The sequence below is a fragment of the Camelus bactrianus genome, chromosome 3 (assembly GCF_048773025.1).
Source record: "Camelus bactrianus isolate YW-2024 breed Bactrian camel chromosome 3, ASM4877302v1, whole genome shotgun sequence".
NCBI classification, from domain to species: Eukaryota; Metazoa; Chordata; class Mammalia; order Artiodactyla; family Camelidae; genus Camelus; species Camelus bactrianus.
Genome location: NC_133541.1, coordinates 158494770 through 158508406, shown reverse-complemented (window position 1 = coordinate 158508406; position 13637 = coordinate 158494770). Strand labels below are relative to the sequence as shown.

Sequence of the window (13637 nt, the reverse complement as noted above, 5' to 3'; positions counted from 1 at the left end):
ATCATGAATAGAAATGAGGGCAATAACACAAACCTCAAAGGGTTAGTGAGTCATTACTGAATTGTATCCCAACTTTGCAAGATGGAACCTTTAAAGAAATTTGCGCAAAAAGTCCGTAGGCCCTCTCCATATTATCTCTTACAACTGCATGGGAATCTACATTATATCTCAAAATTAAAAAGTCTAATTTATTAAAGAGGCTATTGAGGTTAAACGTGCTCACTGTCTCAAATAAGGAACACACAGTACAAATAGGCCAATGCCCAGCCCATGAGATATACTCAGTAAACATTCCCACTGAGCCCACTGGTCCCTCCAACTTCGGAGCACGATGATGTGTCCTCATGGCCAGAGGCCCCTGCACCTGAAACTAACAAAGCTAATGGTCCCCACTTTCAAGAACCCCTGCCACCACCGTAGGACTAATTTTGTACTTGTAATTTTTTTCTTTATGTTAAATAGAAAAACGTAATTGCATAGCTTTCAGGCCACCAAAACCTGACTACAGAGACCATGATGGCAGCCCTTCTTCGTGAAACAATAAATTGAAAAGCCATTTCCACAAGATCTCTGTGTAAATCTACTAGGGAACTTCATCCTGGACTGAGAGGAAGAGGACTGGGGAGGAGGGGGCAATCTGCGGCACACAGACCCATGGGCCACCTGTCCCACGATGGAGTTTAGACCCAACACTCACCCTCAAGGAACTTCAGAATAGACACAAGACAGAGTGCTGTGGACAAGATTATTTTTTTTTTTTAAAGAAATCCCTTATTCCCTCGCAGGATTTGTTTCTACCGAGAAACAAATGTCTTATGTGTATAATGTTTCACAAAACACTTAAATTATTATCACCCCAACTTGACGCATTAAGAAACTGAGGGAGAGAGGTTTATCACATTGTGCAAGATTAGAGAGAGGCAAAAAAAAAAAAAAAGATGAGAGAGAGGTATTTAAACCCAAGCCCCTGTTCCAGTGCTCACACTAGAAAGTGGGATATACTGCCCCTTTCCTGCCCTCTCCCTGCAATAAATCTCTGAAGACTCTTTTGTGTGCCACCTGGAATCACAATCACTTCAATTTTCCACAAAGAGCTATGTCACTCCTTGGAGGATGTGTCAAAATCTATATGTTGAATGGGAGGAGAGATTTGTATTTTCTGTTTCTCAAAGGAAACATGGCTTAAAAGAAACTGAAAAGCACTTTTCTAGTCTAAGTCTTCATTGTGCAGAGAAGGAAACGGAGGCTCAGAAGAGATGAGGAAAAGGCCTTATTAACAAATATTGCCTCAGCGCAGCACCAAGCCAGCCTTGGGCACTTCTGGGGGAGGATCTGGAAGGCCCAGGAGAATGAGTCTTAGAAAACGGAAAGAGAAGAAGCATACAAGGCCCCGTCTCTACACCATCATACCATGAAGTTCCACCAAATTACCCAGTATGTGTGCAGCCAACATTAATGTGGGATAAACAGGTTATAGAAACCTGGAAGTCTCAACCATAGTGGAAATTCCAACATTTACTTTGTTTTTTTTTCCCAGTTCAAGCATCAGCTCAGTGGGCACTCTGTACCAAGCACTACACGAGGCCTGGGGTTCTCCCAAATACACAACTCTTATATCACGTGAGCAAACCACACACAGGCCCACCAGAAGGAAAATGCCCACAGATAAGGTGGAATTACTGAAACTGAAAGCAGCCAACCAGCATATATTACTAGCAAAAACGGTGCTGCTAGAAATAGACTCATGGACATAGAAAGCAAACTGTGGTTAGCAGGCAGGAAAAGGGGGATTAACAGATACACGTTAATAAATATAAAATAAATGACAAGGACCTAGTATATAGCACAGGGAACTATATTCAATTTCTTGTAATGAGTTGTACTAAAAACAAACTAAAAGATATATAGATACATATGCATATGTTTATAACTGAATCTCTGCTGTACATCTGAAACTAACATTCTAAATTGACTACACTTCAATAAAAAATAATTTTAAAAAATAAGTAAAAATAAAAGCAACGCCATTTAGAAAAAATAAAAGAATACTCTGATCCCCTTAGCTGTAGGTGCTGGAGAATTCTGGTTACAAACACCAAGTCCACTGGATCACTCCAGAACTGGCTGTCACTCTTTCTGACCATCAGAGAGTCACTTGGCTTCATTGAGTTTATTTTCTCTTCTGTGAATGTCTTCAGTTTGCAACTAACGATGTATAGAATCTCATCATTCACAAACCCAACAATTAATGAGGACTTCCCATGGGCCAGGCTCTGGAAATATGAAAATATAGGGTCCGAGATATATTCATGGGTAGAAGAAATTTATGCCATAAAGACATTAATTCTTCTTGCTTTGATAGACTGATTCAATACAATTCTGTTTAGATTTCCTACCAGAGTTTTTATGGGTAACAAGATAATTTATGGTCAGGAACAACCAAGAATCTTCTTTAGAACCAGCACTGGGAAGGGGTGGATAGGTCAATCATTTCCACTGGTCTTTCTGAAGTGATGAAAACGTTCTGGAATATTAATGGTTGCACCACTGTGAATATGCTAAAGCTGCTGAATTGTAGCATTTAAGTGGGTGGACTTCATGGTGTGTGAACAATATCACAATAAAGACGTTAAATGAATAAATATTTCTTGACAATTATTTTTCCCTCTATACAACTAGTCTGTCCCACAATTTAAGAAGAACCAAAAAACCAAAACAAACCAAATTTTGCCAGGAGCTCTTTAGGACTGCAATGTCCCTGAGTCTCCAACGCCTCTGGTGGTGCTGTTCCTGTTAACACACCCTAGCTGGGCTGGGCTAGTTAGGGACTGTAACTATCTTTTTAAGATCGACGGTCACACGTTTCACCCTGGGAGAGGGAAAGATGGAGGATGTCACAGCCTCATGCCTTCAGCTCATTTTTAACTGAACCAAGCCTTGCTTTCAACACTGTAATCCCTATCACTATAAAAACAGTGACATCATCAAGCACCGCCATCATAACACGTGAAAGTGTTCAAGGTACTTACCTGGGGCAGAAACACTGAGGGAGGAGACGGAAACTCCCTCAGGACTGACGCTCCCTTTTCCCGACTCCACCAGCAGAAGCTGGGGTTCACAGCCGGAGGCTCTCAGCCCGGGGAGGAGCGCCCACAACACTGAGCTGGCCCCCAGGGAGAGGGGAAGGGAGACGAGGGCAGCCCCGGGGTCGCGGGGCAGGGAAAGCAGGGGGGGGACGCGGGCAATAGCCCCGCTCGGAGGCCAGCCCCAGCCCCAGCCGCCCGCCCCCATCCGGGTCCGCAGACCCCGCCCGCCCGGGACACAGCCCGCCTAGGGGCGGGGACGGGCCGGCGGCCGAGGAGAGGCAGCCCGGGAGGAGAGGACTCGCGGGCGGGAGAGGGGAAAGGGACTCCAGCCGCGGACTCAGTGGAGCCCGGCTGGGGCGAGAGGCGGCAGGTGCACACCTGGCCATGGACAGCTGTGGCCGTGGCGCCGGGGCAGTAGCAAAAGTCCTACCAGGCGAAAGAGCTGAGCAGAATTTGGGGCCGATCCCATGCTCGGAGCTGGAGCTTCCAACCCTCGTTCCAGCTGGCACCGACTGCGCATGCGCAGGAGGGCCAGCGATCCTCTCTGGGTTCTGCGAGAGATTGTGGGGAAGCGAGGGACGGAGAAGATGGGAGGAGGAGGGGAGAAGGGGAAAAGTGGGGGGAGAGACATGGACAGGAGGAGCAGAGAGAAGGCAGGGATCTGGAGGTTGGAGGACAGTAGCAGAGATGGAGAGAAATAGTTTTAATTCTGGGGGCATCCTGAAGGAGGCAGCAGTTTTGCCTCTGCACACTTCTCTAACCCTTCAAGGCCCCCAGCTCATATTTTACCTCCCTGGTCCAGCCCTCCACCCAAGGCCTCTGCAGGACCCCTACGGGGATCACACCCGTTGCCCCAAAGTGGAGCTGGGTTTCCTTTTGCTCTGGGAACCAAGCACCCGCAGGTGTTGTCGCTCAGAACTACCTTGTAAAGTGTACCTATTCCCCTTTTACACGCTGGGACACAGGCAGGCAAGATCTCTGCTTTACCTCCACTGTCCCAGGTGTTGTACTGGCGGGGAGCGGGAGGTACAAGGTCAGATCCCAAAAGGAGCATACTGCCTGAGTTTTGGTGCATAGTCCCCATCCTTCCTGAGTAAACCACACCCCACCCTCGGGGAACCATCAAGGGCACACAGTATGTCCCTGGGTGTGGGATAGCTGCCCTCAATTCCAGTGCCCAGCTTGCTAGGAAGATAGGAGTGTTACTGAGTCTAAATTCATTCTCCTTAGTGCAGGACAGGCCAGTAAGTTGGGAGACCAGGTGTTGGGGCATGGAATAGCAACTTTCTGTAGACCTAGATGGCAAACTAATGTCCTGGAAAATCATCTCCCCAAGTCAGAATTCAGGCTCCTTTCCTACGAGCTTGGTTTTTGCAATCTTCTTGATATAGGAATTCTTTGTTGTTAGAATCCTTTGTTCTCGCAGCTACCTGCCTGGGTCAGATCCCTGTAAACCACCAACAAAACAAACGTTATTTTCTATTATGTAAATTCTTATCTTTATATGAATGGAAAAGTGTTAAATATCCTTAAAGGTCAGAGCCTTCAAAATAGGCTCTCCTGTATATTTTAGGCTCTAGGCAACATTGTTTTACAAGCAAGATGAAGCCTAGGAGACAGAGCACAGGGTTAAAGTCAAAGGAACAGATCTATTATGGAGTCAGATTTGTTCTTTTCTATTACCAGGGCAGAAGACACTTGAGGATTTAAATCCCTTTAAGTTAAAAATAAGTAATACTTTAAAGGAATTTACATACATAGGTCGGAATGTGCATAGCATATCTGGAAAACACACAAAGGATTGTAAACAGTGGCATCTCCAGGGAGGGCTGAAAGAAGAGAGGATGAGGGAAAACTTCTTTCACTTGTGTAATTTTGTGCTCTGTTTGAATTTATTTAACCACATGCATGTATTTCTTTTTCAGTTAAAAAATGTGTAATGGAGCAAAGGAGTAGCAAGCTCAGCAAATACAGCAGCCATGGAATCACTGAGCTATCAATTTTGATTTAAGCCAGGAAGCAATTATTGACTCTCTTCTATGTGCCCAGTGCTGTTTTAAGACTTCTTTTATTTTTTTTTTATAAAATAATAAAGTGCTATTCCTCACCCCTGCCCATGGCTGGTGGAAAACCAACTGAGTTTTTATTGAGTTGTTTTCCAAGAAGTAGAGATCAGTTATAAACAGAACACATCTTCAGGGCAAAAAAGGCGGAGTGGTTTACCAGCAGGCCAGATAGCTTTGAAGGTTTTTCAACAGAGGCACACAGAGGCTGAGAGAGAAAGCCTCCAGGACCCTACGAAAAGCTGCCCAAACTGCCTTCTCCATGGCACTACTGAAATAGGAAAGAAAAAATCTGACTCCATATTAGATCTGTTCCTTTGACTTTAACCCTGTGCCCTGTTTCCTAGGCTTAGTCTTGTTGGTTCTGCACCTTTTGTAAAACAATGTTGCCTAGAGCCTGAAATATACAGGAGACCCTATTCTCAAGGCTCTGACTTTGAAGGATATTAACACTTTTCTATTCACATAAAGATAACAAGTTACAGAATAGAAAACAACATTTGTTTGTTGGAGGTTTACACGGATGTGACCCAGGTGAAGAGCTGCAAGAACAAAGGATTCTAACAACAAAGAATTCATACACCAAGTTTGCAACAACCAAGCATTCCCACTTCCCATTTTTAATATAAGAAGAGCCTGAAATCTGACTTGGGGTGATGGTTCCCCAGGACATTATTCTACCATTTCTCAGCTGGCTTTCCAAATTAAAGTCGCTATTTCTTGCCCCAAAACCTGGTCTCCTGATTTATTGGCCTGTAATGCACGAGCAGAACAAGCCTGGACTCGGAAACACAGACATTGAAAGTACCCATTTGGTATATTAAATGACCTTTTTCTTCTCATCTTCCTGACGTTTTATTCTCTTGAACACTCCTGCTATGTTTATGAAAAACCTGTCATGTGGACACATTTCCACCTCTAGCCACTACCCTTCCAGGTAAGAACTGATGCCAAGAAGGCAATGGAAGTTGCTAGAAGGTATTACCTGGACAAAATAGAGCAGAAGTGGGTTCTGGCTGATGTTCAGGAGCAGGCTGGAACACCTGACAAGATGTTATAAGTACGGAGAGACAGCTGGGCACCAAAGGAGAAGCTTCTAAACTTCCATGAGGGACTTGTTGGATAGGAAGGAAAAGTCCCAGACTATAGCTAGGATCCCACCACGAGCTTCCTGGGCGAGTCTGGGCAAGTAATTTAAAATCTCTAGGCCCATGCTGTCCAACATGGGAGCCACCAGCAGCATGCAGGAGTATGAAGTTATTCTGTAGCCAGACAGAATTATAAAAAGACATTTTATTGCAAAGGCCCAGCAGGTATAATATTTAAAAACGTTATTGGTTATCTTGACCTAACGAGTTATTTTTGTATGTGTAGGTTTCTGTGGTTTGTAAGGCCGGTGACTAATGATTCCGTTACAGTGAATTATTTTGAAATTATAAGTTACTAGACACAGTACCCTCATATCACAGTTGAAAAAACTGATCCACATAAGCAAGATGATCTGACTTATTAGTTATGAGCAGGGGCTCTTGGGCCAGCCTGCCTGAGTATAAATTCTCACTCTGCCTCCAGGGGGTTCTGTGTGAATCTTGGACAAATTATTGTTGTTTTTGTTGTCGTTGTTATTATTTGTGCCTCTTTTTCCTTACCTTTTAAGTAGCGAGGAATATGTGGACTCTATCTCCTACTGTGTTGGCAGGGTTAAATGAGTAAACGTCTGTGCTGCCCACTTCCCTGGGTTTCAGCATTCTCCAGGCAATCAGTGCCAAACTCAGAGGCATTCTCCACTGTCTTCGTCAGTCTGGGATGCTGTAACAATTTACCGCGTGTCGGGTGGCTTAAACAACCAGCATATTCCTTATGGTTTGGAGGCTGAGACTTTCAAGGTCAATGTATCCTTGAGAGGATTGCCAGCTCGAAGATGGCTGTCTTCCCAATATCTTCATATCCCAGAGAGCAGAGAGAAGCAAGCACTCTGGGGGCTTGTATAAGAACACTAATCCCATTCATGAGGGCTCTACTCTCATGACCTCATTTTATCCTACAAATCACCTCCCAAAGGCCCCACCTCGCAATACCATCACCCTGGGAGATGGGGTTTCGACATACGGATTTTGAGGGGATGCAAACATTCAGTCCACACATCGGCTAAGTCTCCCCAACATGCAGTCATCAAACCTGTAGCTAATATCAAAGTAATATTTATATCTCTCTGCCCATTTCCATTCCTGCATCCACTATCACTGAAGCCCTGTTACATTTTATTCCTTATTTTTCTTGTAGAGATTTAATTGATTCCTCTAACTCCAATGCTCCCCTCGCTCCAGTCTGCTTAACAGCCCTGCCAGGTAAGTCTTCCTTAAAACACCTTCCCATTTCACCTGGTTGTTTTTTAGGTGTAAATGTCAGAATCCTCTCCACACCCCATCCTATACCTTTAATCCGTTACAATACGGCTCACTATGTTATTTTCCTCTTACCAATGTAAGAAATTTCCATAAGCTTAAGAGCTTAAACAAGCACAGATTTATCAGCTTATGGCTGTGGAGGTCAGAGATCCAACACAGTCCTCACTGTGCTAAATTCAAGGTAGCAGCAGGTTTCCTTCCTTCTAGAGGGTCTAGAAGAGAATGTTTCCTTGTTGTTGTTTTTTTTTTCCAGTTTCCAGAGGTAACCCACCTTCCTTAGCTTGTGCCCCACGACTTCCTCCATTTTCATGGTCAGCAGCCTTTCTGAACATTGCTCTATGGCTACACCTCCCTCTGAATTTAAACTCAGCTGGGAAATGTCCTCCATTTTAAGGACCTCTGTGAATACATTCGGCCCACCTGGACAATCCAGGCTACTCACCTCATCTCAGGATCCCCTTGTCCCATCCCATTCAGGCATTATGGATGTGGCTGTGACACTCACCTTGTGTAACATTTCCTCTCATGGGCATTTTATGGTTCAAGGCACTTATGAATGACTTTTTCTTTTTCTTCCTTAGCCTTTCTGAATTCAGTATGTCTGGTGGATTATATGAATCCTTTTTATTTGTTCCCCTGCACTAATCTTTAATAATGTATCATGGGTTTAAAACGCTAACTGATAGACAATTTAGAAGACAGAAATCCTCTAAGATTTTTGTCCTAAAATATCTGTCATGCATTTTGCCATGTATAGTAACATGTCACAGGTGGCTACCCTGTGGCCGGGGAGAGACATGATTCTGCCATCACACTACCCTCATTTTCACCAATGTGCTGATCACCTAACCAAGGCTCTATGCTCCCCACTTCACTCACTTCCTCCTCCTTTCCATTGACTACCCTGTTCCCATCACTTCCTTCATTCAGCACATCAGGATTTCATGACCATATTCTTCTCTAAATGGAAAGGGTATCTTGAATCTAATGTCTGACAACTCTTCTTACTGTATATGCACACACTGACCTGCACAGAACCCCGTCCAGCTCTTTATTTTCCTAGAATCTCCCAGAGGAATCAGTTCCATGATGATGGTAATGATGATGATGATATTGACAATGATGACAGGGACCTCTCAAGGATTCTGATAAAGAGGGAATCAATAAAGGGAGGGAATCATTGCAAAATTGCCCCAGAGACAGGCTTAAAAGTAAATAACTTCTATAGTGTTTAATGAAATTGCCTAATATTTAACTATTTTTAAAAATTTATATCGCTGAATTTAAAATTTTAACGGGAATTCTCATTCACCAGTAACCAAGATTCAACTCTAGGACCAAAGTCTAAGGATTTCAATCTTCTAACAAATTGTCCACTAGCCTTTTAAACACGTGATTCTTTTAAAAAGCTTAGTGCTGGGCTGAAAATAAGCAGGATTCATATAATCTCACCAGACACAGTGAATGTGGAAAGACTAAGGAAGATAAACAAAAAGCCCTTCATAACGTCTTGAACTTCACGTTGCTCACAGGAGAAAATGTTTGCCAAGTTGAGTGTCACATCAACATGACGCCTGAGTGGGATGGGGAAGCTGATCTTCCTCATCAGACATTTATCCTGATTTGTTAGATGCCAACACAGTTTCCTCATTTGATTTGCTTCTAACAAGTATGGAAGAATTTACGTTCTACCAAAAGCAGTCTAAACATTTTCCCCTGCTGTCAGGTCTCTGGACTGAATGTCTCCACAAGAAGGACATGAATATGCTTCATAGGGAATTCTTCCTGAGAAGCAACAGGATTTTCGAGGGCAGAACTGCAGGCCCCCCATGGAGGGCTGGAGGAGGGCTACAGGGGGCACTGGAAAAACAGCAGGAGTGGGTTCAGATACTACCACTCAGGTCGCCAAAGACAGCATTGCTATCTCTGAGGACATGACATTCTCCCAAAAGTTCCATGAGTGAAGGTACCTGTGAACACTAAGCAGGTTGTTAAGAAACAGCAGCACATAATTTGCGGCACAACTCAATTACAGTATGTTTTGATATTTGGAAAATAATTAGCCCATTGTCCTTTGAAACTGCAGCAGTAGCAATAGAAATAAAAAAGGCTGAGCCGTCTTGGAGACAACAATCAATAAACAATTCTAAATCTGCAGGATTCCTTGACGATATGCAAGCAATGAGCTAGATGTGTCTTGCAGATACTTCTTACTGCAGGGCGCTCTCCTGCAAAGCATAGAACTAGTTTTCTCAGCAGACAGAGGGAACCAAGTCAAGATTCCAAATCTTGAGAGATTTGCTATATGGCAGGAAAGATCACACAATTACATCCAGCCAAATATGAATAAATGTAATCAAATATTATCAAATGTGATTGGAGCACAGATGAAACAGGAATTCCTTTCACCTGGGATCTAGAGAGACTTCTTCAGAAAATGTGGCTTTGGAGATGGCCAAAGATATGGGTTGAATTTTGGCAGAACAGGATGTAAGGAATTTTAAAACTGATTCTAAAATTCATATAAAAATACAAAGGATCCCAAATATCCAAAACAATTTTGAACAAGTAAAACAAAGTTGGAAGACTTGCACTATCTGATTTTCAGCTTTTTTTTTTTTAAACTACAGTAATCATAAAGTATGGTGTTGGTGTAAAACAGGAAAATAGAATAATGGAGCAGAATAGAATGTTCAGAACTAAACCAACACTTATATTGACAATTGATTCTCATAAAGGATGTAGTGGAGAAAGGATCTTTTCAACAAGTGGTGCTGGAAGAATTAGAGAGTGATATGCAAAAAAAAAAAAAAATGAACTTTGATCCACACCTCAGAAAATATACAAAAATTAACTCACAATGGATCATAGATCTTAATAGGAAATCTAAAACTACAAAACAGCTAGGAGAAAAAGCATAGGCTTAAGCTTTATGACCTTGGGTTTGGCAAATATTTCTTTGCTATGACACCAAAAGTATAATCTATTTTAAAAAGAAACTGATAGAGTGAACTTTATCAAAATGAAGACTCTTCAAAGCTGTTCTAAACCCTGCTAAGCAAATGAAAAGACAAGCTATAGACAGAAGCTATTTGCAGATCATATATCTGATAAAGGTCTCTCTTTGTATCTGATCCAAAATAAAGAGATCTCAAAACTCAATAATAATGCAAACACCTGAATGAATAAATGAGGCCAGAAAACACACTTCAGTAAAGATATCCAGATGGATAATAAGCATAAGAAAAGATGCTGATTAAAGATGCCATTAGTCATTAGAGAAATGCTTTTAATAACCACAGTGAGATACTAGTACACATACATACAAGAATGAATACGATTAGAAAGACCGACCTTACAAATTGCTGGTAAGGAAGTAGAGCAAGCAGAGCTGATACACACCACAAGGTATTTACAATAGTACAACCATTTTGGAAGAGTCTTTAACAGTTTCTTTAAAAAAGGTAAATACCTATCTACCATATAACCCAGATATTCCTCATCTGGTGCTTTAGAAAAGAAAAGAATATGTCCATATAAAGACTTGTAACCAAATATTCACTGCAATTTTATTTATAATAGCTCAAGTTGTAAATAACCCATGCATCCATCAAGAAGTAAATGGAGAAACAAATGATGGTCTATCCAAACACTGCTCACAACAAACTATTCAGTAAAAACTCAGCACAAAACAATACTCTGCTATAAGAAAAATAAGCTATTAATACAGCAACACAGATGACTCTCAAAATAATTACACTGAATGAAACAAGTCAGACAACATAGAGTAGATACTGCATTAATCCATTCATACAACGATGTTGAAAATGCAGACCAATATGTTGTGATGGAAAGCAGATCAATGGTTTCCATGGGAAGAGATGGGGAGGGAGGGAGGGACAACAAATGGCAGGAGAGAAGCTTTGTGGGTGATGGGTATGTTCACTCTCTTGAATGTGGTCATGGTTTCTTGGGGATATACTTATGTCAAAACGTATTAGCTGTACACTTTATACGTGTGAAAATTACTTTGCCAAGTATACCTCAAAGCTGTTTTAAGAAAAAAGGCACTTCAGTCCTGATCCACCTCAGCGCCTGATTGGAGCGACATGATCAGTCCCTCACCCTGTTTGCCTAACAGGAAGGTAGAAAACCTCTCACGGAAAATAACATATGGATTTTTCATTTGCAATGTCTGCCATGTAATAAAGAATTTCAAGACATGCAACATGTCAAGACTATATAACGGATAATATGAGAATAAGAAACATTAGACAAAGGATGCAAACCCCCAGGTGATGTAGGCATCAGAGTTACCAATAAAGGCTATAAAATACTTTTAATATATTCAAGAAAATAAGGAAATTATGGGAGAATAGACAACAGGGTAAAGACTTTCACCAGGGAAATATACTGGAATGTATTTTTAAGAGAAATCAAACAGATACTCTAGAACTGAAGCTTTCAGCTCTGGAAACAGGTAAACAGAGCTAATTAGGATCCCTTTTAAGTAAAACTTTCAGTAATGCCGGGTAAAATACAACAACAAATGTAACACAGAGCTAACTATGGAAAGAGAAGTTCCCAGGTGACAATACAAAGAGGACACTTAAAGCCCAGAGTGGTAATCTTGTGAGCTGATGCCACCACACCCTGGAGGGAAGGGGTTTTAATCTGCACATAAATAGAGATACAATGTCCATTTAGGAAAAAGGGTCCATACCAGATGTAGAAGACACTTCCTTTATATCAATATAGTCAGAGACAGAGATGTAAAGTGGCAGCAGAGGTCACAGTGACACAGGGCCCTGGGCCAAAGATTGTGAACACCTCTGCAAGCTGGGAATGGTAGGAGGACGAATCCCTCCCTAGAGCCTCGGTGTGGAACGTAGCCTTGGCCACACGTTGGTTTTAGCCCACTGACAATGACTTTGCACTTCTGCACAATAGAAGAGTGAGACGATGAATGTGTATTGCTTTAAGCCACTGAGTCTGTGGTCCTTTGTTACAACAGCAAAATGAAAGGAACTCAGGAACCAACATGAACATGAACCCCAAGCTGCCTGCTGTGCTGGCAGGAAGTTCTTTGTCTCTGATCCTGAGGGAGTCTCCTGTCTTCTGGCAGCATCCACAAACTACCTCATGCTAACTTGACAGCTTGCAGAGGGTTAAATCTTAACCCTGCACAGTTCTTCATATTTAGTTAATAAAAATGATGGTGTCATCATGGGTATTTTTCTATCTTTTAAATACCCTTCAGTCTTCTAATAAAGCTACCTCTAATTGAGAGACAGTGTAAATAGTTTTCAATCTTCATAATAAATAACTGTGGTTTTATTTGGTTATTTAAATTATGAATAATAATATTCACATTAGTAAAAGTTATTAAAATCAACATTGTTTAATGAAAATATCATTTCTTTTTGCATGAACATGTATTAACTACAATAAATGTTCCATGCTTTGTTCTACGATTTACTGTTAGAGCCTTAAAGAATAATATTTTCCTCAAAAGATATTATGGCAAAGGGATTTCTTTTGGTGGAACAGTTCCTACATCAAATCTGGTGCATGGCTCAGGCCACTGGGAACCTAGAGTTGATAGAAATTAGGAGGCATTATAAACACAAAATGATTTTTAATGAATTAAACAACTGGATGTGTGAAAACAAAGAATCCGAGAATATTCTAGTGAAATAAATGTATTTTTCAGCTTAAGCAAGACACTGGGTGAATAAATCTAAAATGAAAAAACCACCCAGAGATCAGCAGTGAGTCATGCATGCAGTGTGACTGATCAAAACCAAGTTGTTTCCAAACCAGTGTGCAGGCTTGATGCCTTCATGAATCAAGTCTGTGTGGCACCAGGTCACCTCGAATACATGTTGATGAGGTATTTATAAGCCCTTCACCATCCCAGCACAAAGCCCACACATGAGCCACAAGACCATCACCAACACATCTGCAAAACTCACAGCATGGTGAATAGCACTTTTCTTGTTCAGTAGCCGGTGGCAGGGCACTGTGAGCAGACAGAGATACAGGGACACAGAGACACAGAGGCACTTCCCCTCACTCAG

The 13637-nt window shown here is 41.9% G+C and overlaps 1 long non-coding RNA gene across 1 annotated transcript in view; it reads right to left on the bottom strand.

The window, feature by feature from the left end:
- LOC141577211 (uncharacterized) overlaps nt 1-3580 on the bottom strand; it is a 48698-nt gene extending 45118 nt beyond the window's left edge. Inside the window, exon 1 of the long non-coding RNA XR_012506026.1 lies at nt 3030-3580. This is a non-coding gene — a long non-coding RNA (uncharacterized LOC141577211). The remainder of the gene's footprint in view (nt 1-3029) is intronic.
- Nucleotides 3581-13637: the final 10057 nt, after the last annotated feature.